At 41.4% G+C, this 23877-nt stretch overlaps 1 protein-coding gene across 8 annotated transcripts in view; it reads left to right on the plus strand.

The window, feature by feature from the left end:
* Positions 1–1290: 1290 nt before the first annotated feature.
* The window catches only part of Plagl1 (PLAG1 like zinc finger 1), a 40627-nt gene continuing 18040 nt past the window's right edge, over positions 1291–23877 (plus strand). For 2 of the 8 annotated variants that reach the window (XM_076926872.1, XM_076926874.1), the window contains exons 1-4: positions 1291–1552; positions 2312–2349; positions 16568–16612; positions 22933–22964. The gene's annotated coding sequence lies outside the window, so the exon portion shown is untranslated. The remainder of the gene's footprint in view (positions 1553–2311; positions 2350–16567; positions 16613–22932; positions 22965–23877) is intronic. The other 6 variants (XM_076926873.1, XM_076926877.1, XM_076926875.1 and 3 more) reach the window with 3 other exon arrangements.

The raw sequence follows: 23877 nt of genomic DNA on the forward strand, positions 1-23877 counted from the left end.
TGACCTCGGAGAGAAGCTTATGTAGGATTCAGGCCTTTGCGTGGAGCCCTTTCATCAGTAAGGCGGTCGTACAGGACACGGTGTTGCAAGTATGTACTGCCGGCATTTAGGAGACAAAAGGATCAGGAGTTCAAGGCTAGCCTGGGTACACAGTGAGTACAAGGCCAGTCTGGACTACATGAGACCCCTGGTTTAAAAAAAAAAAAAAAAACTGTGAGGAAATTGCTTTTGTGTTCTGTGAGGTTTTGCAAGGCTTGGATTCAAAATACCAAGGTTTTGTTTATCTACATGTAAAGACAAAAGCGTATTTTCCCTCGAACGTGGAAGTCACATACTTCTTAAGAAAACGGCCTAAGGGAACAACATATAGCCAGCTTTCCTTATTAGATAAACGCAATCTATGAAAGGTCTACCATGACCATCACGTTCATTAAATCTGGAGTTAAGATCGCACATTTAGCTGCTAATAAGCCAAAAGCAATATAAATGACGGTGGGAAATTGAGTCTGGGTTAGGATAGGAGAAAGTGTGCACGCCTCTGTCTCACTTAGGAGACTGTGAAACTGAAACAAGTCCGGAAGCCCTGTTCCTTACTTTTTCCAATTTGTGTTCACAGACTCCCTTTAAGTAGCTATGTCTTACAAGGACAAAAGCAAACCCTGGAGATTCGTTTCAGGCTCTTTCTCAAAACAAAACAAAACAAAAAACACTATAAAATATTTTAAATGCCTTTAAAGTATTGGGCAATGCGAGCCGTGGTCACAAAAATTGCTTCCAATCTGTCTTGTTTATTTGCTATTCAGCGGGGAGAATAAGGTTTTCACAGGGGCTATCATGGGGTACTGAGCCTCAAAGCTGTTAGAGCCCCTCTGTGGCCACACCAGCAGTTGTACCACTGCCCACACAGGGACTAAGTTCCTTTGGCCTCTGGCTACAAGCTCCAGCTCACAAAGCATCCATCACCCCTCCGCCCCCACTCCAGCAAGCTTCTGGTTTGTGATGTGGCCGAGGGTGGATCATCCCGGTGGGGATGGAGCGATCAATACGCAGATATTCGGGCTGAGTTGAGGCTACCTGCGCCAACGCGGCACCTAGGCGACCTTGGCTTTGCGCACACAGCCGATGAGTCACCACGGAGGGCTGCGTGGCTGTCCTCCCCCGCCGACCCCTGAGCCCCAACGGGGCCTCTTCTTCCCACGTGACACCAGAGGGGGGGGGGAGCAGCTACTCTCGCAGCCCCGCCCGCAGCCTCGTCTGTGCAGCCATCCCCTTGGCTGGTGTGTTGCGCGGCAAAGCCCACGGCATCTGTGATTTGTCACTCAGCTTGGGCAGGGACCGCCCCGAGCCTTCATTTAGACGGGGCTGGGGAGTTCTCCAGCCTCACTCGCCTGGCAGGCGGGAGAACGCTCGGGGAGTTGCGGCCGCGGGCACGGGGCTCGCGGCAAGCGGAGTGGAGAGCGGGCACCTCCTGAGCGCCGTCATGGCTGCTTAGGCTGTGCCTGCCAGCGGACCGACGGTGTCGGGGTCGCCTGAGTCCTGCCTGCTAGGGTAGGTAAGTAAGTGACATCGGGGCGCTGCAGGGACTTGGCTTGGCGATGCCGCAGGGAGGGTTGCTGCTCTTCGCGGACTACAGGGTCCCGGACCCTTCAGGCTCCGAGGTGATAAACTCCAACCCTGGGTGCCTTAGCTGCAGCCAGAGATCCAGCGAAAGGCTCTGGGTCCCTCCAAATGGGCACTCGTGCCGCGCTAGCTCGCACCGTGAGCTATGCGGCACTTAGCCGCGGTCCTTACAACCTGGCGACACGCAAGTCGCTAAAAGGAAAAAAAAAAAAAAAAAGTCGGGGAGAGGTGATTTGTGTTCCTTTGGGGGAAATACACTTTTAACGATAACTGGGTGCTCTCATTCTCGCTCTTAAAGCTACTTGAAAATGCTGGACTCCTAGGAATTCCTCGGAGAATTCAGAGCGCAACTTGTGTACTTTTTTCTCCAGTCTCCACGTCAACTTTAAGGTCGCTAGTAAGGGTTTTGGCTTTTTACCTAAAAAAAAAAAAAAAAAAAAAAAAGCTCCAAAAATGTTGGGAATCCCCCTTGCAACAAATGTGCTACTTTGATGTTTTAGGAATCGAGTAAAAATTAAAAATAGAAATGTCTCAGAGTAGATTCTTCTAGGAATCTTCCGCTAACCCCACCCCACCCTACAGGGTAGCTCCTGTTAGCTTTCTGGGGCCTCGCGGAGGTGCTGATCCCCTGAAGTGCACCCCCCACACACATACCAACCCTTTCCCCTTTTCTCTGCGTTTTAATCCATAGGTCTGGGTTGGAGTCTGTGCCTGCTTACTTGGCGTGTGGTAAGTGATTAATATTTTAGTGACATATGAAAAGATAAAATCTGTTGTTTCGCGGTTTTTGCTCTAAAACAGTGGGAAATTTTTATGCTAATAAATGAGAATGTTCATTTAAGTCAAAAAAAAAAAATCTGAGTTGACGACATTTGACAAATGCATTTCCCGACCTCACTGTCCCGTTCCTCAAACTAAACGGAGCAGCGTTGTTCCAAATGTGAAGCCCGTATTTGGGAGTTGTGAAATCATTTAAGGAGACGGTGATAAGAAATTGTAAACCACAAACAGAGAATTTTAAAATGCCAGAATGTGTCTCAAGTCAGTCAGAGGGTCTTTGTTTTATGATACCGTCCGTTTATACACACGAATGTATGTAATGCTATTCTAAAATGGCATTCCTTACTCTGAGTCACGGTCAAAAAGTTGAAAAGCCACTGCCCTAGATACATTTTCGAGTGCACCAGAGAACAGGTACAAAAAACCTTACTGTGTAGTACCACAGAGCTGGCCAACGCCTTCATGTCCGTCTGACTGGGAAACATAAATTATGTACCAGTCATAAAATGGAGCAGGCTCAGGAGCAAATAAAGTAGTTTTGTGTTTCCACACAGTCTCCTCTCAGTGTTGAGGGGAAGAAATAAAAACACGTTACTGAATATTGCATGATTTCATCTATGTAAAATTCAGAACCTGGCAAGCAAAGCTATTGTTTAGGGACCCACAGAGATATTAAAAGTCATAAAGAGAAAAACACAAGTCAATGGCTCTCTCCCTGGGGGGGGGGGGGGGGGGCAGAAGGTGTGAGTGAACACTAAGAATCTCCGTGATTCTGGAAACTGTCTCATCTCCTGACCACTGGACCTGAGCCATGTTTCAGGATTAATAACTATTAATGGTACATATAGATCTAAATGTTATCCCCCCCCCCCATCACCAGTATATTAAAGAAAGGGAAGAATCCCAAGTATGGGGCTGGAAATCTCATATTTTCCATTGCGTCATAAGGATCAGGGAGAGTTACCTAGGTAACATAACAGCATTAACATCTTATTTCATTATTTTTCTGGTGGGCACATTGCTATTCATTAAATCCATCATATGTTCCTATACCGTAAAAAAAATTTAATATATTTTAAAAGAACTTGAGAAAATTGAAAGCATTCAGTGTGCTTTCTTTTAAAAGTAACTTTGATGTTGGTTGGAATTATATTTTATTTATCAATTAAACTCAAATGAGGTTTTGTTATTTAAAAAAGTAAAAACTCAAAAGGTAACAAAGCACACAGATTTTGTAATCCTCCACTCCGGGTTGTAAAATGCTGGCATGCTGTGTTTATTTCAATTTCAGCTATTCAATGGCTCCAGGCCATATTTCTTGTGCTCCACATGTAACTTTATATTTTATTATGTTACACACTTCTACATTACAGACCAGGACATTTCCAACATTGCAGACATTTCTCTTGGGAAACATTGTTCTGGAGACAGGTCATGGTTGAAGAAACTTTCGGATAATAAACAGACATTCATCTTTGTGATGTGTGTCTTGATTTTTTTTTTTTTTTTTTTACAAAAAAAAACTTGGCTGTTAATAAAATTTATTCCACAATGATTTCTAAAGTGTTTATGGTTTATATCTTGTCAGCAGTTTGGGAACGCATGTACTCGTGGGTGTAGATGTGTATGTTTTGTTTATGTGGTGAAGATAGTACAAGATAAACAACATTTTATTTCATTTGATTAGATTATTTTTTTTACTTGGAAAGGCAGTTGTCCCTGTGCCAGGGACTTGGAGCACCCCTTTGCCATGGGTGCTGCTCAGATTTGTGTGGGTTTGCTTTTGGGTTGTGTACCCATTGTCATCTGAAAATGTTACAGTTTTTTTTTTTTTTTTTTTTTTTATGCACTGTTGCTTTACATGTACTATGCGGTTCTGTTTAAAAATTAAACATGTTTTTATTGTGGTATTTTTTTTTCTTTCACTGTGAGTGTTTGAGAGGTATTCTCTAGCTCCAGTGTGGAAGGAAGGCTTAGCAAGTTTCCCTCTTGTTACTGAATTCTGATATGCGCTGCAGTTAGCCCATGATCAATAACCCTGGCTTGATTGCTTTTGAGCGTCACGTTACGGTCTTAATTGTTCCTTGTATGATGATGAAGGACACTTAATCAAAGACTTTCCGGGTCAGTAATATATGTACTGTGTGCATATGTATGGATTGACACTTTTACCTAAAGGTTTTTTTTTTTTTTTTTTTTTTTTTTTCAAGTCTGGGAAGTTTTATCCTGAGTTCATTCTCCCTGAGTACCTACTTTTTTTTTTTCTGGGAACCACGGTTAGGTGTATTAAAATTTCTCACGTGTTTTTAATCTGACGTTTATATTTTTTACCCATGTTGAATTCTGGATATTATTTCTTTAGATTCACATTCTAGTCACCAGACTTGTTTCTTTCTCCAAATTGAGCTACACACTACTTGCAAATACGAAATGTGGAAAGGGCAAAACCTAAAGGGTGTGGCCTGATGAAATGTATTCATGTAAATGCCTACATGCCTATCCAGATGTGGTCACAAACCCTTTGCATCCCTCCTCCTTCTCCCCCTCCCCACTCTCCTGATTTTAGTCATCAAGAACTTAAAAATGTAAACTTAAAAATATAATCTTTTTTTTTTTTTTTTTTTATTTTATTTTATTTTTTTTTTGCTTACATTGTGTTCTGAGAGACATCCATACTACACTGTAATTTTGTTTGTTTTGTTACCCCTTTGGCAAAGGGTAACTGGACTGGCAAATTGTGGCCCATTAACCAATTCCAGCCCACTACATATTTTCATATAGCAGTTTTTTTTTTTTTAATTGGAACAGCGTCAAAGCCTGTTTCTGTGTTTGTTACAGTAGAGCCATCAGACCCACAAAGCCTAAAAAGTTCATTTGCTCCACTTCAACAGTATACATTACAAACCCTTTATCCATTTTATATTTTTTAATGAACATTTGAGTTGTTTTTCATATTGGACTGTTACAAATTAAATTGCTATAATGTTCTTTCTTTTTTTAAAAAAAAAATGAATTTACTTTATTTCAATTATGCATATATGTGTATGTTTGCGGGGTTTCACAAAGGTAAGTGCAGGTTCCTGCGGAAGCTGGAGATGCTGGGATCACCCTGGAGCTGGAGGTCCAGTAGGTACTGGGAATTGGGTGGGGCAGGCTATGAAAGAGCACCGTTTGCTCTTAACTGCTGAGCTATACCTCTATACCCAAATGTTTTTGAAACTCGTTGGTAGAAATATGTCTCTTAGGTACAGATTGAATGTCCCTGATCTTAAAACCTAGTCTTTTTGAATCTTCAAGGCTTTTGGGCACCAATATGCCACAAGTGGAAAATTCCACACCTGGCCTTAAATGATACGTTTCAGTCAAATGCAAGTGAATAAAAACAGTATACAGATATGCCTTCAAGCTATATGCATCAAGCATATATGACACTTAGCTGAGGGGGCCTATACAACTCAGCACATTCTTCCCTAGCACCTCTGAGGCTCAAGGTTCAATGCCCAGCACGACAAATAAGGAAGTAAATAAACAAACACAAGTAAAGTGCACTTTATGTGTAGACTTAGGTTCCATTCCAAAAAATATCTTATGCATATTATAACTTTTAAAGATGTCAGATGACAAGGGACATAAAATCTGCACAGCCCAAGAAGTTGAATTCATGGCCTTTGTATAAGTTTGTCGCATTATTGTGAGTGTTTATAATGAATGGCATTTACATTTTTTTTTGAGACAGGTCATACTAGGTAGTGCTTGCTGGCCTAAAATTTAGTATGTATTCCAGGCTATCCAGTAACTCCCACCCCTGCCTCTGGGTGCTGGGACATCACAAATTCTCTGTGAAGAAGTACCTGTTTACACATTTTGGCAATTTTAAATTTTTGTTCATTTTAATCCCTAATACAGTCTGGATGGGAGACTCAGCAGGTCATGCTTACAAATTGTTAGTTTTTTGAGACAAGGTCTCCCTGGGATGCTGCCAACTCCCCATGTAAATCAGACTGGCCTTGAACTCATGGAGGTCGAACTGCTTCTGTCTCCAGAGTGCTAAGATTAAAGGTCTGGCCTGTCTATAAGTATATATATATTTTTGCCTCTGGAATTTACTTTGTTATTTGCCTCACATTCCTTCATATCCCCCCACTTCATCTGTGTGTGTGTGTGTCTGTGTGTGTGTGTGTGTGTGTGTGTGTGTGTGTGTGTGTGTGTTAAAGCTTGAATCTAGGGTCTAGCACAGGATAGGAAATTGTTTTGTCACCGAGTTACACACACAGCCTAATTTAATGGTGCCATTTGATAAGCAGTATTACTTCTATGAAGTCCAATCTGTCAGGGTGTTTGGGGGGTGGGGACCAGGGCAATAGTGTTTCTATGAGTCTTGCCCATACCTGATTTCACAATCTCATTTGCCTGTGGCTTCTATGAGCAGGTCTGTATTGTCCTCAAGGCAGACCTGTGATTATTGCTATTTGATCCTGGTGTATGTGTTAGGTCAGGATCAAGATAACTTTTTCCATGTGGGCAAACACCTTCTATCTAAATTAATTGAAAATAACCTATTTTTCATTAAATGATAGAATCTTTGTAGAAAAACAAAAGGTCATGTAATTGGGTCTATTTCTGAATTTGTTCTCTTCCACTTAGATTGCTTTTCAATTCCCAAGTTAGTATCAGGTTATCTTAACATGGTTTATAGTGGGTTTTTTATTTTTGTTTTTTCCTTATGCTAGGCATTAAGGGGGCCTTGTGCTCACTAGACAAGCATCTTACTACTAGGCTACATTTCTAGACTTAAAGACCTTGGCAAGGTCTTGTGCCTCCTCTAATCCCCTCCACCGTGGTGTGTGTGTGTGTGTGTGTGTGTGTGTGTGTATATGTGTTACATATGCAGGTACACTTCCTTATATTGGCAAATATGAAGGCCAGAGGTCAACATGTGTCTCCATCTTGGGGTTTGAGATGGGATCAATGAACCTGGAGCTCACTCCTTTGCTACACTGACTGCCTGTAAGCCCCACCCATAGGCCTGTCTCTCTTTCCACAGTACTGAGGTGCCAGGACTCACTTTTTATGTGGGTGCTGGGGGTCTAAAGTCTACATGTTTGCCCAGCAAGTGCTTTACCCACTGGGCTGTCTTTTCACCCTTGGATTTTTTTTTCCATAACTTTCAATGAAATTCTTTGCATTTGTGTAAATGCAAAGTAAATAAATTAGAGTAGATTAGAGTAAGGTTGTGCATGTCCATTTTAAGAGTCCTTCAGAGCTTTATTTATGATTATTGTACTGGCTTTACAGAGTAATTTTTGGAAATTGTCCATTGATATATCCATTGGCATCATAATGGAAAATGGCTATTTATAAGCATAACATACCTTTCCATTTTATGAATTCGTTAATTATTTGCACTGTTATTTTGTAGATTACCATGTAGAGGACTTACACACTGTTAAGTCTCATTATGTACATTTTATGCTCTTATAATTTTTCTCCCAGTTTTATTTCCCCTTTATCTTGTTCAATATAAAAACAGTGGATCTTTGTGCCTTGATCTTGTAGTTTGTTGCCTTACCAAATTTTTATTTGAATAGTGTATATCTTTGGAAGGATCTCCCAAGTGCACAATTATTCCACACGCAAAAAGAAAAATAATTTTAGAGAGGGTATCTATCCTTAAAATGTCTGTTAAATGAGTTTGGAGGTCCTTGCCTGTACAGTAAGGCAAGAAAAAGGAAACAGATTGGAAAAGTAAGTTTAAACGTTAAATTAAAAAAATTATAGAATCATATAACATTATAAAATTTTTAGATTTGCCAAGATAGTAGAGTATTCTTATATACTTTCCACCCACTTCCCTGTGTTAATGTCTTATAGAACCATTATACATTTACAAAAATAAGGTAGCATTAGCACAGTACTTTAAACCAGTGATTCTCAACCTTCCTAATGCTGTGACCCTTTAATACAGTTCAGGTGGTGTAAACCCTCTACATACATTTTATGAAATCATTCCATTGTTATTTCACAACTGTAATTTTGCTACTGTTATAAATACTTCTTAATTTAAATTTGAGTACTTTCATAGTTATGTAGCTGGTCTAGATTTGGGTGTCAAATATCATGAGGTATTTACATTTCCAATTTGGATCTTATCTGGGGTCACACGGTATCCACATCAACTAGTGATGTCTTCCCAACCATGTAGTTGTTGCGTTAGACAGAAAACAAACGTGGTTTCTTTTATGTTTCTCATCATTATACCATATTTTTCTGTTATTCATTCTTGTTGTTAGAAGAAAGTCCAAATTCAAGAGAAGGAAAGAATTTTTTTAAATTATGGATATATGTTAAAGCCACCATAGTAATTAATATTTTGAGGGAAGTATTTCAAGGTGCTACATTCTGGTGCTTTGATAATGCCGTGAACTCATAAATATGTTTTTTCTCCCTCGTTAAAACTGACTGTTTTTCAAGTCCTGATTCTGTTCACTTGAGACAGGGATTAGAAGCCAATATCTAGGTACTAGGAATCCTCCTGTTGGCTGCTCTCCCACTGTTTTTAGGCCTGCCCAGTGGTGATTCTATAGATGTATACCCAACTTCAAACTTGTCCAGTGCCTTCCGTATCTACTGATGTCATCACATTTGCTTTTCTTGCTGTGATGAGGTGATGAACTTTTATATAAACTTTATATGAATTTTAGTGCCAGTTCTCCATGAAGGACCCTCAGTATTTGAACTTACAGGTTAATTTTAAAAGAACGGATGTATCTGTAACTTCTAGTCATTTCATTCACCCCACTTGACTTTTTAAAAATGTCCTTGACTGGTCCTTTAAAAAGGACAGGTGCGTACTTTGTTAGGTGTGTTCTGGGTCTTTATAATCCTTACAATGTATATTTCCCTTTGTTTCCATGTTTCCAAAAGTAGCTATTTATACTGCTACTTTTATAGTAGTAAATAGTTCTATACATTCTCAGAAAGGGCACTTATGCATTGTTTTTCCTAATGGTCATGTGCTAGTCTGTTGTCTCTGTGTTCTTTCACTGGCCAGGCACCAAGCATCAGCCATAGTGGCTATGGGTGTTCTTATCTTGTTTCTGAACTAAATGACAGTGCTGTGTCTCACCAGTGCCTAGGGCTGTGGTCTCATGAATGATACTGATTTTATTAAGTTCACCATCTAATCTATTAGATTCTTATCCTAGTTGCTTTCCTAGTTCAATCCCTTTGTGGTGCAGTAAAATCTTGGAGAGTTGCTTAGCTTCTCAGTATCTTAATTTTCCCATCCATAAAATATGGAAAACGGGGAATCTCTCTTGTGAAGTTGGTGAGAATATTGGTGAGGGTTATGAACTGTTCTTATCCTCTAAGTCAGTTTATTCTTCTCCTTGGATTTCTTAGCATCTGATAGATTACTTTCTTCTAGTTATTGCTTAGTCATCAGATCAGCTCATGTTAATTAAACCTTGGGCATATGATTGGGACTTAATATGCTTTCTAGTGTGATACTTATGAGTCATAAAGCAACTGGTCTTTGACTATAGCAAAAAAAAAAAAAAAAAAACACACAATGAATGATAGATTCCTAAGAGTATTGCACAAGAGCTTAGCAACTAACAAGGCAAGCTTTTCTGGATCGATTTTTATCTGAGTCTTTGATAAGATAGAGACAGAGCTAGTTTTTGCATGCACAAATTCAACACTTGCCTATTTCATGGCAGATCCCCGCTACAGAAAGGGAAAGTGAATCTAGTTTGTATTACATTAGCCATACATTGAGATTTCTTAACTTTGTGTTTAGAATTTCTACCATATATTCATTCACCGACAGCATTTTGAGTACTTCATGGCAGGAGTGTATTTTGCTTGTTTGAATACACCCATGTCCTTGAGGACTTAGAGGTCAGTCAGGATTAAAGATCGGAAGATGAGTTTACCTGTACCAATTTGGGAAGACCCCTCCTAGTTTTTGTGTTCCCATCAGCCCACAGCGTCAGGCCCTGTGGTCCTGTGTAATTTTCCTTGCTGTACAGTTTCCTGCTCTTCACATCACGAGGGATGACTACTTGCTAAGACATTCTTGTATCCCAGTCCTTGTGAAAAGAGGTTCTTTGTTCCAAGTCTGGTAGTGACCCCTCCTTGCTCACCCCCAGCTTTCTTTGCTGGCCTCCTCATATCTGCTGCTTCTTAGACTGAGTCCCCCTGGTCAGGTGGCTGTCACCTCTTAGCAGTTCCAGAAGATTCTACTGGGCCAATGGATGTATTTTTCCCTTTGTCATTTCCCCTGTGTTTAGTATATTCACCTCCACTAATTTGCAACCCAAACTTTCTAGGTCCTGTACTGAGGCTATGTGATAATCCTCCTAGCTAGATCACAACCCTATTATTTGTGATCTATGGTTCTTCTTAAATTGTTAGGTTTCATCATCCTTTTTTCTTTTAAATCTAAATGTCATTTCCAGCCGGTCAGGTTCTTAGAGATTCTGTCCAAAACGCCCTGCATGGTACTTATCATACAAAACATGATTGCTAAATAGCTCCCACTATTAAATACCCGTGATGATTGTGCTTGGTTTTGCAAGGTAAGTAGAATTATCTTTGTTTTCAATTGTGAAGAAATTCAGCAAAGAGATCAAGAAACTTGCCCAACACCGTATAGTTAGTAAGTTGCAAGACTGGTTTGTCTGACTTGAAAGCTTTTGCTTGTTCAGGCTGTATTGCCTTGGTGCTAAAAGTACATGCATGGCTAAATAAATGAAATTACTGAGTAGAAATATTTACAGTAAAGCAAGCATAGAGGTGCCTGTGTCTTCATTGCCAGTGTTCTGCTTGGACTCTGACCTTTGAGACCATGCTAAATTCGTGGATTAACCAGTTCAGGCTTCCTTTAGATTTTCCTTCTAATTTTTATTGTTATTAATGGATGAGTTTTAAATATTCTTCATTGGGCTCAAAACAGGGGAAACCACACTTTACTTGATATTTCATTGTTTTGAGTTTTTATTTGTTTTTGTAGGGCTGGGATTCAAACCCAAGGCCTTAAAAATGCTAGGCAGGTAACTACCACACGCAATACCTGTAGCCCGGTTTCCCTGACTTGTAACTCTACCACACACAATACCTGTAGCCCGGTTTCCCCCACTTTTGGGGTTTTTCTATCTTTGCCTTGCTGACTTTTAACAAATATTTGAGCTATTTTTTTTTTTTAATTGTGTGTAGTTTCTGCCAATATCTCAGCATTTGTCACGTGCTTTGGAATGGTGACATGTAGCTGCCTAGCCACCAGGAGCATCACCGGGGCCTAGTAGATTAAAAGGGAATTGGGGGCTGTTCAGGTGATTTTTTTTTTTTAAAGGGTCTCAGCATCAGGAAGGGTGGGAACCACTGAAATAGGGCCCTACCCTTCTGGCCTCACTTAACCTTAATTACTTCTGGACCAGTGGGGTCTCCAGATGTAGCCTCACCTGGGATTGTACTTTGACATAGGGATGTGATAGACTCATTACATTTGTAGCCTGAATCACCCACAGGCGAAAAGCATTGAAATGGAGACAAGCTGCTTCCGTGTTTATGATGCTGTCTCTCATCCCCCATCATGTATCTTAACAGGCATAATGTCAGTTATTATTATTTTTTTTTTATGACGCCATTTATGGCTCCTGGTTGAGATCTTGAGAGCTTGGTAAGGTGGAGAGCTGACCATTTGGCAGGCCTTCCGTGACATATTCCTGCCTCGCATGCTTTTAGTGTAATACCTTGTTGTGCTCTAAAGAGACGTTTCACGCTGCAATCTAGAGAATTGCTTTTTAAAAGCCCAGGGAAGACGTTGTAGCCCTAGAGGCTGCCTTGTAGAACATAGAGATGTGCCACTCAGTGTGAGGCTTTGAAATCCGAGAAGTGCAGGAAAATTAGGGACTCCTGACATCTCAGGAATTATACAAATAATAAAGATCCAAACCTAGTCTGTAATTTTTTTTAAATATAAGTTTATACTCAAAAGTGTCATTGATTGAAGTGCAGCAAGTTTGAGATAGGATACCCCAAAGGAAGCAAAATGTTTCTTACTGGGCCCTGAGTCTGTCTGGTCATTGTTTTGAGCATCTTCCTGTTCTTAGTCACAGGTAGAAGGGAGGGTTAGAGAAAATGCCTCATTTGGGAACTAACTCTTTCTCTCTTTCTCTCTTTCTCTCTTTCTCTCTTTCTCTCTTTCTCTCTTTCTCTCTTTCTCTCTTTCTCTCTTTCTTTCTTTCTTTCTTTCTTTCTTTCTTTCTTTCTTTCTTTCTTTCTTTCTTCCTTCCTTCCTTCCTTCCTTCCTTCCTTCGTTCCCACTTCCTACAAGTGGAAATGCAAGGGCCCAAGGATCATTTTAACACTTCAGCCTGAGAGGCCTTTGTCTGTGGCAGCACAATAGTCCTCTAAACTTGGACAGTTTAAGTATTTATTTACATATTGTGTTTTCAGGCAAAGAAACATACCCTTTATTTCTATTTTTTTTCCCCCCTCTTGAGGTATGCTCCTCAGATAGATGCTGTAGGTTTATTTTCTCATTTCTGTGGTTCCTTTTAGACTTCAGTGAAACTGTCTGGGACTCCCTGGCTTCTCTTAGAGAGATTAGTGTGTATTTAGACCTCCCTGTATTGTGTGTCTTCAGGCAATTTAGCAACATTTTCCTGAACTTATACCCTTCACAATCTTCTAGACATTCTCTGTTAACTGGGTCTCACCACATAGTAAAAGCTGGCCTTGAACTAGTGATGGTCTTGCCTCAACACCCACCCCACCCCCATGCCTGAGCAATAGAATCCATGGTTTTATGAACCTGACACTCATGTAGTTGAGAGTGGTTAGTACCTTCCATAGATCCTGGGACTTTTCTCTTCAGGGAGATTGTGCAGCTGAAGAAGGTCCAGCAAGAAGAATGGATCAGAGGCAGGGTCATGTTCACGCAGGTCTTATTTATGGCAGTTCTGAAGAAGCACAGTTGCCTTTGTGCCTGGAAAAATGAGGGTAGGATGTGAAGTGACCTACAGGCCGGTGCCAAGGTCTGTCAGCTTTGAGCCAGCACCAGGGGAGCTACATTCTAGGATAGCCTGGATTGAGGCACTTATCTTGACAATGTAAATTCTCACAGTTCCATTGTGATAAGTCAGTTTTTTAGGCATTATAATGAATTTACATCAACTCTAAATTCTCTTATCTCTTGGAGGTAATGGGATTGGGTCATATAACTCAGAATGGCTCCCTTATGGTTCCCTTTAGGTTCCCCCTAAAAGGGAACAACTAAGGAATGGAGCCATTAGAAAACCGCAGGGTTCCTGAATCCAGGTGACCAAGGTCAAATGCTTGCTTTACTAAAGTGATGCCGGGGGAAACCTTTTTATTCTTATTCTTTTTATTCCCTTTCGGCCATGGTTGAATTTCATCAAGGAGATAGAGCCGCCAATTCTTTGGATTGTCAAGAAAATTAAGTTTTAGCAAATAGCTAATGCAGGAGCATGGGTAACTCCTTTCTCAAATAAAAATAATGAAGATTGGTGATCATCTACACTAAGTCTGTGAATTTTCTGCTTGGAGGATGACATAAGAGAGGAAGGAGGTGTAGCTACTTGAAGTCCCTAGTCTGATGTCCTGAGTGCTCTGGGAAGGACCTGGACTCCCGAGTATCTCCAAACAGGTGCTTTCACTTACAGCCTTATAATCTCTGTTAATCAGCAGCCTCCTGACCTTTAAAGTGAGGGTAAGAATTCCTTGATGGCATTAATAAGTATTCTTTGATAAAGTGTTTAGAAAAAGAGCTAGCTTGGGAAGTGAGTAGGCAGCAAGGCAATGAGAACCTTCCAGAAGTTTCTCTGGGAAAGGGTAAAGTTGAGCAGAGAGCTGTAGAGTGCAATCAGGTCAAGGAGTGTTTGTTTTTTAAGTTGGGATATACCAGAGTATGTTAAATAGTGGGGATATGTGTTTCAGTGCAAGGGGAGGGCATGGAAACCTAGAGAAAGGTCTAGACAGAGAGGTGGGGAATGGCTTCCAGTTCTGTGGCTGGAGGGAAGTCAGTGTATTTAGAGTTGGAACGGTAAGATTCCTTATCCAATAGCTTTTGTTTTCTCGGTGAACCATGAGGCCAGGGTGTTGATGGACATGTGTGCAAGCATTGGGAGTAGGAAGGGCAGCTGGAAGAGAGGAAATCTGTGGAATGACCACAGTATGGGGGGGCATTATGAAGTTGGACAGTCTCCGGAGTCTTGGTGAGAGCAAGTTGGCAGAATTACGGCATTCAATATGTATACATGGGCCCACAGTGAGGAAGGTGCTTTTGAGTAATTGAGAGGTACTATAAGGTTTAGTTAAAATACATGAACTAATAATGGTTTCTGGAAATGGAATAAAATATAAGCATTTTAGAGCTACCAATAGAGTAAAATGTGGATAAGGTAGAGTTGACTCCATCCCTTACAAGGGAACAAGAATAGGTAGCTTCATATGGAAGTGAATCTTAGCCCACTCCCTTGCTTTCATGTATAACTTCTGTGCACAGCCACCTATGCTAGTAATGAGTCTGCCGCCCTTGCCCACCTCCTGACCCTAGACCATTAAGGGGACATCTATAAATGAAGCATACCCTGAGTATCTGGGACAGAATATCAGTGGCTTATTGGCCATATGCCTCTTAAGTATTCTCGAGTGGGCCGGCCTGCCACAGTGATGCATAAATATGTTGCTTTGTTTTGTGAGAGAAAATAGCTACTACTTTTCAGTAATAATGCCATGTCATTAAGATAATAGAACCTACAGAAATTTCGTCCTGATAAGTATTCTACTAAATTATTATCATTATTTGGATATTACCTTTAGGCTGTTAGACGTATCCATTGGCTAAAGAGCCTAATTTTGAAGCTTTTTTTGTCTGTAACTGTAAATTCCACTTCTCATCTTCCCCTTTGCTAGATGAATGAGCCTTTTTCAAGGGTCGGCATGGCTATGAGATGGGTTTGTTGTTCTAATTAGGGGTCTTCTTGCTGTACGCTTCATCCTCTGTTTTTTTGTTTTGACCATTTTCCATCATTTCCATCTGTTTGAATACAGAACAATTTTCCTTTTGTAAATTACCGTTCAGGTCTGGTTAATGTGCTGCATTATACTTGGGAGACTGAAACAACATAATTGAGAATTCCAGGCCAGTTTGGGTTATAGAACGTGAGTTTGTCTCATAAAAACAAAACAGAACAGAACAAAACACCTGTACCATTGTTCGGGGACATTTTTTTCTATCCCGTTTCTCTATATTAAGGTGAAGTCTAGCAATAATTGAAGGCCTTGTGGTGATAGCACAACATATTTTGATGTCATTAATATTGATTATCTTGAGGGAGAGTTGAGCCTAGACGCCAAGGATCTCGTCCCAAATATTGCTAATGTAATTCTGTATAACTTATTCAGCTTCTCAGTGTCTTAGTTTCCTCTTGGGCTGTTCAGGGGTGATAGTGGTATATGTATGCTAATTAAATTAATATGTAAAAGACCTACATGTGGTCCTATGATAAATTTCCAAAAGTTTCTTGTTAGAGATGCATTGAAAACATGGGATGAGAATTCACAGATCATGTCGTCTTTAACAGTTTCAAAATAAGTTTTAAAGTAAGTTGCTTATCCCGAAGTAGCCATGGGAAGAAAGAACGTTTGTTTCTGAATTAAAACTTAATGCATAAAAAGAAAATTCTTTAATCATGATTCAATATGCAACTTGGTAGTAGTCTGTTAAGCATGTGAGGTATCTTTTTTTTTCCTTAATAAGTGGATACATGTTTAATGTTGAAATGGGCACGAACTTGATGGTGGCAGTTATGACTGGGCTGTGAAAAGGCCATGTGGGGCCCCTTGTGGTGGTAGATCTGCTCTGTATCTCCACTTTGGTGGTGATGGGAGCCCCTGGTATATACTCACATCCAATAAAGCTAGAGAAATCTTCAAGACTCTGGACTGTATCAACAGCATTTTAGCTGTAACATTTTATATAAGGTTTTGTGAAATCTTGATGCTGGGGGAGATTAAGTCAAGGCCGTCTTAAAAGTGAACTAAAATCTCTGACAGTCTCAACATTCCTGTCAACCAAGGCGCACACTCCACTGTCGTGTCGTGTGATAGTCAGTGACAACTCTTTGTTTGCTTTCAGGTGGCTCCGGCTTGTTTGGTACAGAGTGTCATTGTCGCTGGCTTCGTAAGTTCATATTTCTTTCCTTTCTTTTTCTTCCATTTTTTTTTTTTTAAATTCCCCTTCCCAGCATCTTACCCTCTCTAATCACAGGGGAATATCTTTGTAAATGACCTGGAGTGAAATATTTTCATTATTTGGCCCATAGACTGGTATTTTAAGGTCCTTTTCAGTTGAGCCTCAATGCTAGTAGATGAATTATTTCGAGGGTAGTAACATGATTGCTTTATTCAGTGTAGTTGGGGAGAGATGACTTGAGTGGATAATTATATCCATAGGACAGAGCGTCTGCGTATAATGCGAGCAGTGTGAGATCTAGAGGCTGAACACTTGGCGTTTCTGCTGTACGACATTAGCAAGTCTCTTCACTTGCTAGAGTCCATTCCTAATGTCTCAGTCGGTTGTGAGGAAGATCAAGTTGCATTATCTCAGTTCTTTGCAAATGCTTCTAAGAGACAGGCAAAGGAACTGATGAGTGTGTTTGACCCTTGCCACATGCTTTCTTTAAGTAGTAAATTTCAGGAGTACTTCTGAAAAAATAACTTGATTTAGAGGAACTTAATGAGTTTCCAGAGAACCTGGTTTGAGTCAGACTGACCTGCAATTATGTGAAGCTGTTCATAAGACCAGCTTCCTATAATGAAGCAAACTTTGGAGGCATGTTAATTTCACAGTACCTTGTAAAGAAATTCTTGACAGATACTTCTGTCTCCATTTCAGAAAACTAGGAAAACAGAGATGTTAGTGTAACCCCTTAACCTAAAGTGCGTCAATGGCCAGATTTAGCTTAACATTCTTGATAGAGCAGTAACTTGTCTTTATCACAAGCCACCTCACCTATCTCCCTCTCCCTACCTTTACAGTTTTGTTCCCTTCCCCTTTTGTCTCTTTTTTTCCCCTTCTTTAGTTTTTTGAGTCAGGGTCTCATTATAGAGCCTAGGTGACCTTGAACTTGTGACCCAACATCGTGAATGTCTGAGTGCCATCCTGAGATTGCTGGCGTGTGCTATCACAATCTCGATGCTCTGGCTTTTTAAAAGTTCATTTCTATCCAACCCTGAAAATTAGTGGAAGCCCTTCACAGAGGGCTGTTGATACCCTCTGTGGTACCTCTGCAGTAGTTAAAGATAGACAGGAATCAGTAGACTCAGGGCTCAGGAAATCTGTGGTGAGCCCCAGGACAGTACTGAAGCTTGGAACTAGACATGTGGGAAGGGTGTGTTCTGTGTCAAGAAGTGGGTTTCCATACCTTTAGTTCCAATAGTGTTTATTTTCTCTTCAGTTTAGGAATTTTGAAAGGTAACCCATCTCTCCTCCTGTTTACTCAGGATGAGTGACAGCCATGAACACATTTCATTACAGGGTTGGGTAAAGGTTGAGTCAAAGAAGCAGTTCTGAATCCAAGGGCGAATTTAGAAAACTTTTTAGTTATGTTTGCTCAATAGAGGAAACCCCTTGGGAAAACACATTTTCTTTCAGACTCCTTTGGCTCACTCTGCCCCGGCTAGCCCTCTTAACTCCCACAGATATGCAAACACTCCTTTATACAGAGACCACTATTTAGGACCTGGTTACCCAGCTAGACTCCCCAAGTCAAAGGAAAAAAGGTAACTGTTTTGCCCCGTTCCTATTTCTGTTTAGCAAACAGAATTTATACAAACTATACTCTTCCTTGAGCTGTGTGGCCTTCCCTGGGGACGATGCTTTTGGGAATACCTACAAGTTAGAAATGAACACTTTTTCAGTTGGAGTTACCAGGAGCATGTAGCAGCTTCACTGGAACAGAGAAATGGATTGATAAGGGGCTACATGGGGGATGTTCCACCACACCCACACAGCTGTTAAGTTTGGGAATAAAGTTTCCAAAGAGTTTGGGTTCAGTAACATGAAAGAAATTTCAGACTGTTAAGTAGATCATCACTCCTCAAGATACTGCATGGAGGAAGAAAGGGAGAGCCAGAAGAAGTTTATTTATGGAAGGTCAGAGGGCCATTGAGGCTCAGCAGGCCCTAGAAGCCTAGGACTTCCCTCCGCGCCTGCTCTCTCCCTCTGACCTTGGATGAACTAGAGAGCAGTATATTATGCCAGATAATTGTGTCCTTTTGTCATGGTTAGCATTCTGGACTGTCACTGGAATGTAGGAAACGATGAATTTGAATTGAACCATGAGGTGGTCCTTCCGGCTCTCTCCTGGTCTCAAGAAGACCTGTCTCAGTTTGTCTGGGCTGGGCCTAATGAAAGCTTTGGAGGGAGAGAGAGAGAGAGAGAGAGAGAGAGAGAGGTGGGCCTTTGATCTCTTTGTTCAAGCTGCACCCTGGGAACTGGCTGAAATCAATGCGCTGTTTTCCTGAAGGAGTGAATGGCTCTGCCTAACTAGCTTTGTAAAGCTGTGGGGAATTCACTGCCTCTGTTTATTGACAGCTGAAAAGGGAGCACATGGAGTGGAATGGACCTTCTTGTGAAAACCATGCACAGGAAAAATTAGACCTCAATTTAACACAGAGGAATTTGGAAATTCACCCCAAAGGAGCCGGGAGTTTCTCATGCTTACATTAGAATGATTCAAGTTTGGGACTGGTGTGCAATGAACAATGGAGGTTTTGTCACAACTATGCTTTAAGTAGGAATATGGTATGCATAATGAATAGATGTCTATTCAACACGCTTTCTCCTTTTAAAACACGGACATAAAGACAAATGTGAACCATGATATAATCAGGTGATCCCTTCTTTTCTTTATGTTAAGAAGAAGCATTAGCTGCATGTCTGGCTTCTCCGAAGTTTGTTGTTCATTTGTTTGTTTCAAAACATCTTTGAACTTGAGATCTAAGTTCAGGCCAGGGACTCATTTCGTATTGTGATTATTGGGGGAACACGATGATTACACATCGCCAAGTTTTTATAGTCCTGGGACTGCTGAATGTGTGAGAGTGTGTCAGAAGCAAATGAAACAGAGAGTGGACCAAGATAGCTCCTGGAGTAACAACAGTTTGTAAAATTTAAAATTAACTACCTTCCTTTTCAGAGCACAGTAAAGTAAGATCTCTAGTTTATCGAAAGGAAATAGCCCACCCCTTCTTAGCTGTCTTCCCTCACTCGCTCGATGCTTGATTTCCCAGAAAGAATTTATTGCTCTTTCCTTTGGCCCCAGCCCCTTGTGCATACCTCCACCAAAGTCCTTAACACATCCCCCAAGCTCTTTGTTTAGGTGTATTCTTTTTAGCTGGAAGTAAAGCAGCTGTGTCGGATTCATTTTTTATATCTTCAAGCCCAGCAAAGTTTTTGGCTCAGTAAACGTGGATGGATGAATGGGGATTGATGGCTCCCTGTACATTCCTGTGAATGTAATTACTTAACCAGGCCTCAACGGCAAATACTACACTTTAGGAAAACCTGATTGGTCTATTGAACCTGATCAATGCTGCTGCTGTTGCTTTATGGAACAGTATACACTTTTTTTTTTTTCCTTTGTAAGTTTGTGGCACTCCATCAGCCCCTCTAGAGGAAGCATTTAAAGGCATAGGGAGATGTCCCTTCTGTGACCAGCCTCTGATTTCATTCCTTTCTGAAAGATGTGTAGATACTTTCACTAAGAAGATGAAAAGGCTCTTAATTAAGAGTTCCGTAGACTTTCACGTGACTAAATTTAGCGACCGAGACAGATAAAGCTTGAACTTGAGATGGTTTAATTCTGTGGTATGCTGATAATATAGAATGAAACCGCCCCTAGGAGGGTGCCTAGCTTGCTTTGCTGCCATTGTAGATTATGAATTCTTTGCTAAAGGGAGAAAAAAAAAAAATCCACCCCCAGGTGAAAAATGAGGAAGAGTCCTATCCTGTATGGCCACTTTGATTTCATAGAACCCTAAACCACACTCAATTGCCAAATTATTCTCACATCAATCCTCTGCCATGGGACTTGTGCTCTAAGTAGGTAGATCACTGTCGCCATTTCCCAGCCCAGGAAGCCTGGGTAGAGGGGGATTAAGCAGAGGATAGGAGACCTTGGGATCTGATCCAATAACTGTTCTTCACTGTGCTGCTTATTGCCTCTCTAAACCCAAGAACACTTTGGGACTGACCCCTGGCTGGGATGTGGCAGGGTGACATGTGACAGAGGCATTCCTGACATCCCTGAGCTCATGTGTTCCTTACCACACAGAGCATTTCAGTTCCCCAGCAGTGCCTTTTCTGGCTTTTTAATTACGTATCCCTCTGAAGTTGCTGTCACTCCTGACATGGCCTCTGCCTTCAGTGTCATCTGGGTCTCCTCTGTCCTCTCTGCACAGTAAACATACCTTCACTAAGCTGTCAGAGGCCTGCCCACTCAGCTCTCTCCCTGGTCAGTCTTGAGTCTGCCCTGGTTTTCTGAGTTGAAACCCACACTAAAGCTGTCCAACATTCATAACATTCAGTATGTCCTTTGAGTGGCCTGGCGACACGTGTAAGACCAATTCATTCCAAGCCCATTTGTAATCGGTTTCAGTCACTAAATATGATACTGCATTAAAAACACTACCTAAAGAATATCATTAAAATTACTTGCTGGGGTAGTAAGATGATTCAGCAGTAATGAATGCTTACTGTTCAACCCAGAGGGTCAGGGTTCAATTCCCAGCACCCATATGGCAGCTTACAATGACCGTAACTCCAGTCCCAGCACACCTGACGCTGTCTTCTAACGTCTGTGGGTTCTAGGCTCACAAGTGGTATGTTTTAGATACATTTCAGGGAAACGCTCATACACATTACAAATAAATAAAAATTTAAAACCACTCCCCTTTTCCATTAGCAGTTAAAGCAAAACGGTAGGCTGTGGATATCCTCGGAGAAGAATATTGAATGTTATTAAAATCAGCCGGTGTAGCTCATTTCCCCATCAGTATTCAAAACAATAACGGAAATGATGTGTATTTATACCATAACAAACGTACTACACTGAGAGAATAATGTAATTGACCCATTATGTAGCTTTTACCAAGGTAAAATTCTCCCCTTTTGTCTCAGTGGCAGGAATCAAAAGTGATTCATGAAGCGCGCGCACACAATCACCATGTAAATTGGAGCCACATTAAGATCCCAGTCATTTTACGCTGTTTTCTTTAAATGCTTCTCATTTGGCCCATCTATTCAATTCAGTGTGTAGGAGAGCTACCGGTTGTGATTCAGAGGAGATTAGAAACTCTGTAAATGGTGTTATAGAGGAGCTGAAGAAAGGCTTCATTAATTTTTCTGTGGGCAGTTTTTCATCGGTGGTGGTGGTGGTGGTGTCCCCTCCCCCACCGCCCATGGGAGTTATTATTTACCTGTTGTAATGTATAGCTGTGATCAATCTGAAGGAGTAGTCAGTGTCTGTTGTGTATGGTCTCTTTCTGGAACAGAAGCCTGAACACACTGCTTTCCTGTTTAAGAACCTTCAGTGGTTCTGATTAGACAGGCCTCTTGGTTGCAATTGACAGAAACTAACGAGACCATTAAGGGATTGATTCCAAACAGGCTGGCGACAGGGATGGATGCATTAGCATGTTAGAAAAGATGTCGCTGACAGGACCATTGTGATTTAGAAGGAAGTCGAGCCAGGCTAAGAACACAGAGACCAGTGTGGACCTTAGACACCAGCATGTGGAAATAGCCCTTTTACAATCCTGACCCCTGGCTTCTTGCTCGTCAGGCTGGTTGACGTTTTAAGGAAGCCATTGGAAAGCTCTGTCTGGACCAAAATAGTGGGCTGATTCTTTCTTTAGCATTCTTCCCATTCTTTCCCCCACAAGGTTTTCAGTACCATAGATGGGTACCTATAGGTGGCTACACATCACGACCACCTTAGCCAACTCTGCTCTGTGAGCAGTCACTGTTCCATACACCTGCCCTATAGGCCTCAGACATGCAGCCACAGATTGAACTGGAATTTGCTTAGAGGATATGACTGGACTCAAAACAGTATCCCCTTCCCCCAAACCCAGATGCGTCATTAGTATCTTAATTAGTATCTATCTCTACGGTAGTATCTTTGAATCAACACATCTTGTTTCAAGTTATTTATTTTCTTTGTGGTAGGGATAGAATCACCTCTCTCCGGAAGTACCTCAGGTCTCATCATTTTCATTTTAGGGACATGAGCTGGCCCCTCCGCATCCCAGTTTGTTGACTGGGAAGTCTACCTAGGTTAGGAAATACGGCTTCCTAGATCTTGGCCGGCAACTGTTCTGGCCTACCTCTTGCCTCTTCCAAGTAGGCTTTCCTTCCTTTTTTTGTGTGTTTGGTTTTGGCAATTTAGAGCTTAAGATAAAGGCTTAAAATAACACTGTAGGTCTTTCTCTCCCTAGGTATTTGCATAGGAATCAGAGGAGTTAATCTTGTGAGTATACTCTAACACCAACCCCCTGTCTCCAATCTTCCTGCTCTATCTGCTCCAGGGTACTAAAACACTGGGCACCCCCTAGGTCACCAGCACCTTCGATGCTGAGGCTTCCCTCTCCAAACCCAGGTGACCTTTGTTATTTGTGTTTGACAGATTGGTTTCAGTCCCAGAGGTCCTAGCTAGTGTAGAAGAGAGGTACACTTCTGAGGGGGACTTTTGCCTCCTTACTGAGGCAGTACCCACACATCTGACTCTCACTGCTCAAGGTCAGAGAGACTTATAACCACCATCCTCGAGACTACAGCCCCCAGGAGGGTGGCTGAAAGAATGCCCCCTAGACCAGATTTAGGTGCCTTGCTTACACTGGCAGCGTGTTTCCTTGAACCTAGAGATTTTCATGGCGCCTGAAAGGTGAGGAACCGACCCTCTGCCCTCCATATATCACAGAATGACTTGAAGCTTTGCAGCTGTCTGGGCTGGGAGCAGGGCTGGGAGTGGGGGCTGGAGAACCAGCTGAGGTTGGCTTGCCTCCCTCGAAGGGATGCTTCCACACAGCTGTCTGGTCAGGGAATCCTACCCCAGACCTTCCAGGCACTGACAGATTGCCCTTTCCTTTCTAAACTGGGTTTGGGCTTACGTGGTGAAGGAAGAAAGAGGTTTGTTTTGTTTTTTTTTTTTTAAATCCTCCTATCTGTTCTCCCTTTGGAGTCACTCCAAATCCTGCCGAATTTCTATGGTAGGTTTAAATGCTAACAAAGAGACTTTAGCGCTTGTCTGCCTTCAGCTGGGAGAAAATATGAAAGATTAGAAACCTTCCACCTGTTGCCCGCCATGCTGATTTAGAACCCTAAGAAAGGCACTTGAACAATAGGCAACTGTGAAGGAAGAAAACAGATTTGAGAGACAGACA

This window comes from Arvicanthis niloticus, chromosome 28 (assembly GCF_011762505.2).
Source record: "Arvicanthis niloticus isolate mArvNil1 chromosome 28, mArvNil1.pat.X, whole genome shotgun sequence".
Taxonomy (NCBI): domain Eukaryota; kingdom Metazoa; phylum Chordata; class Mammalia; order Rodentia; family Muridae; genus Arvicanthis; species Arvicanthis niloticus.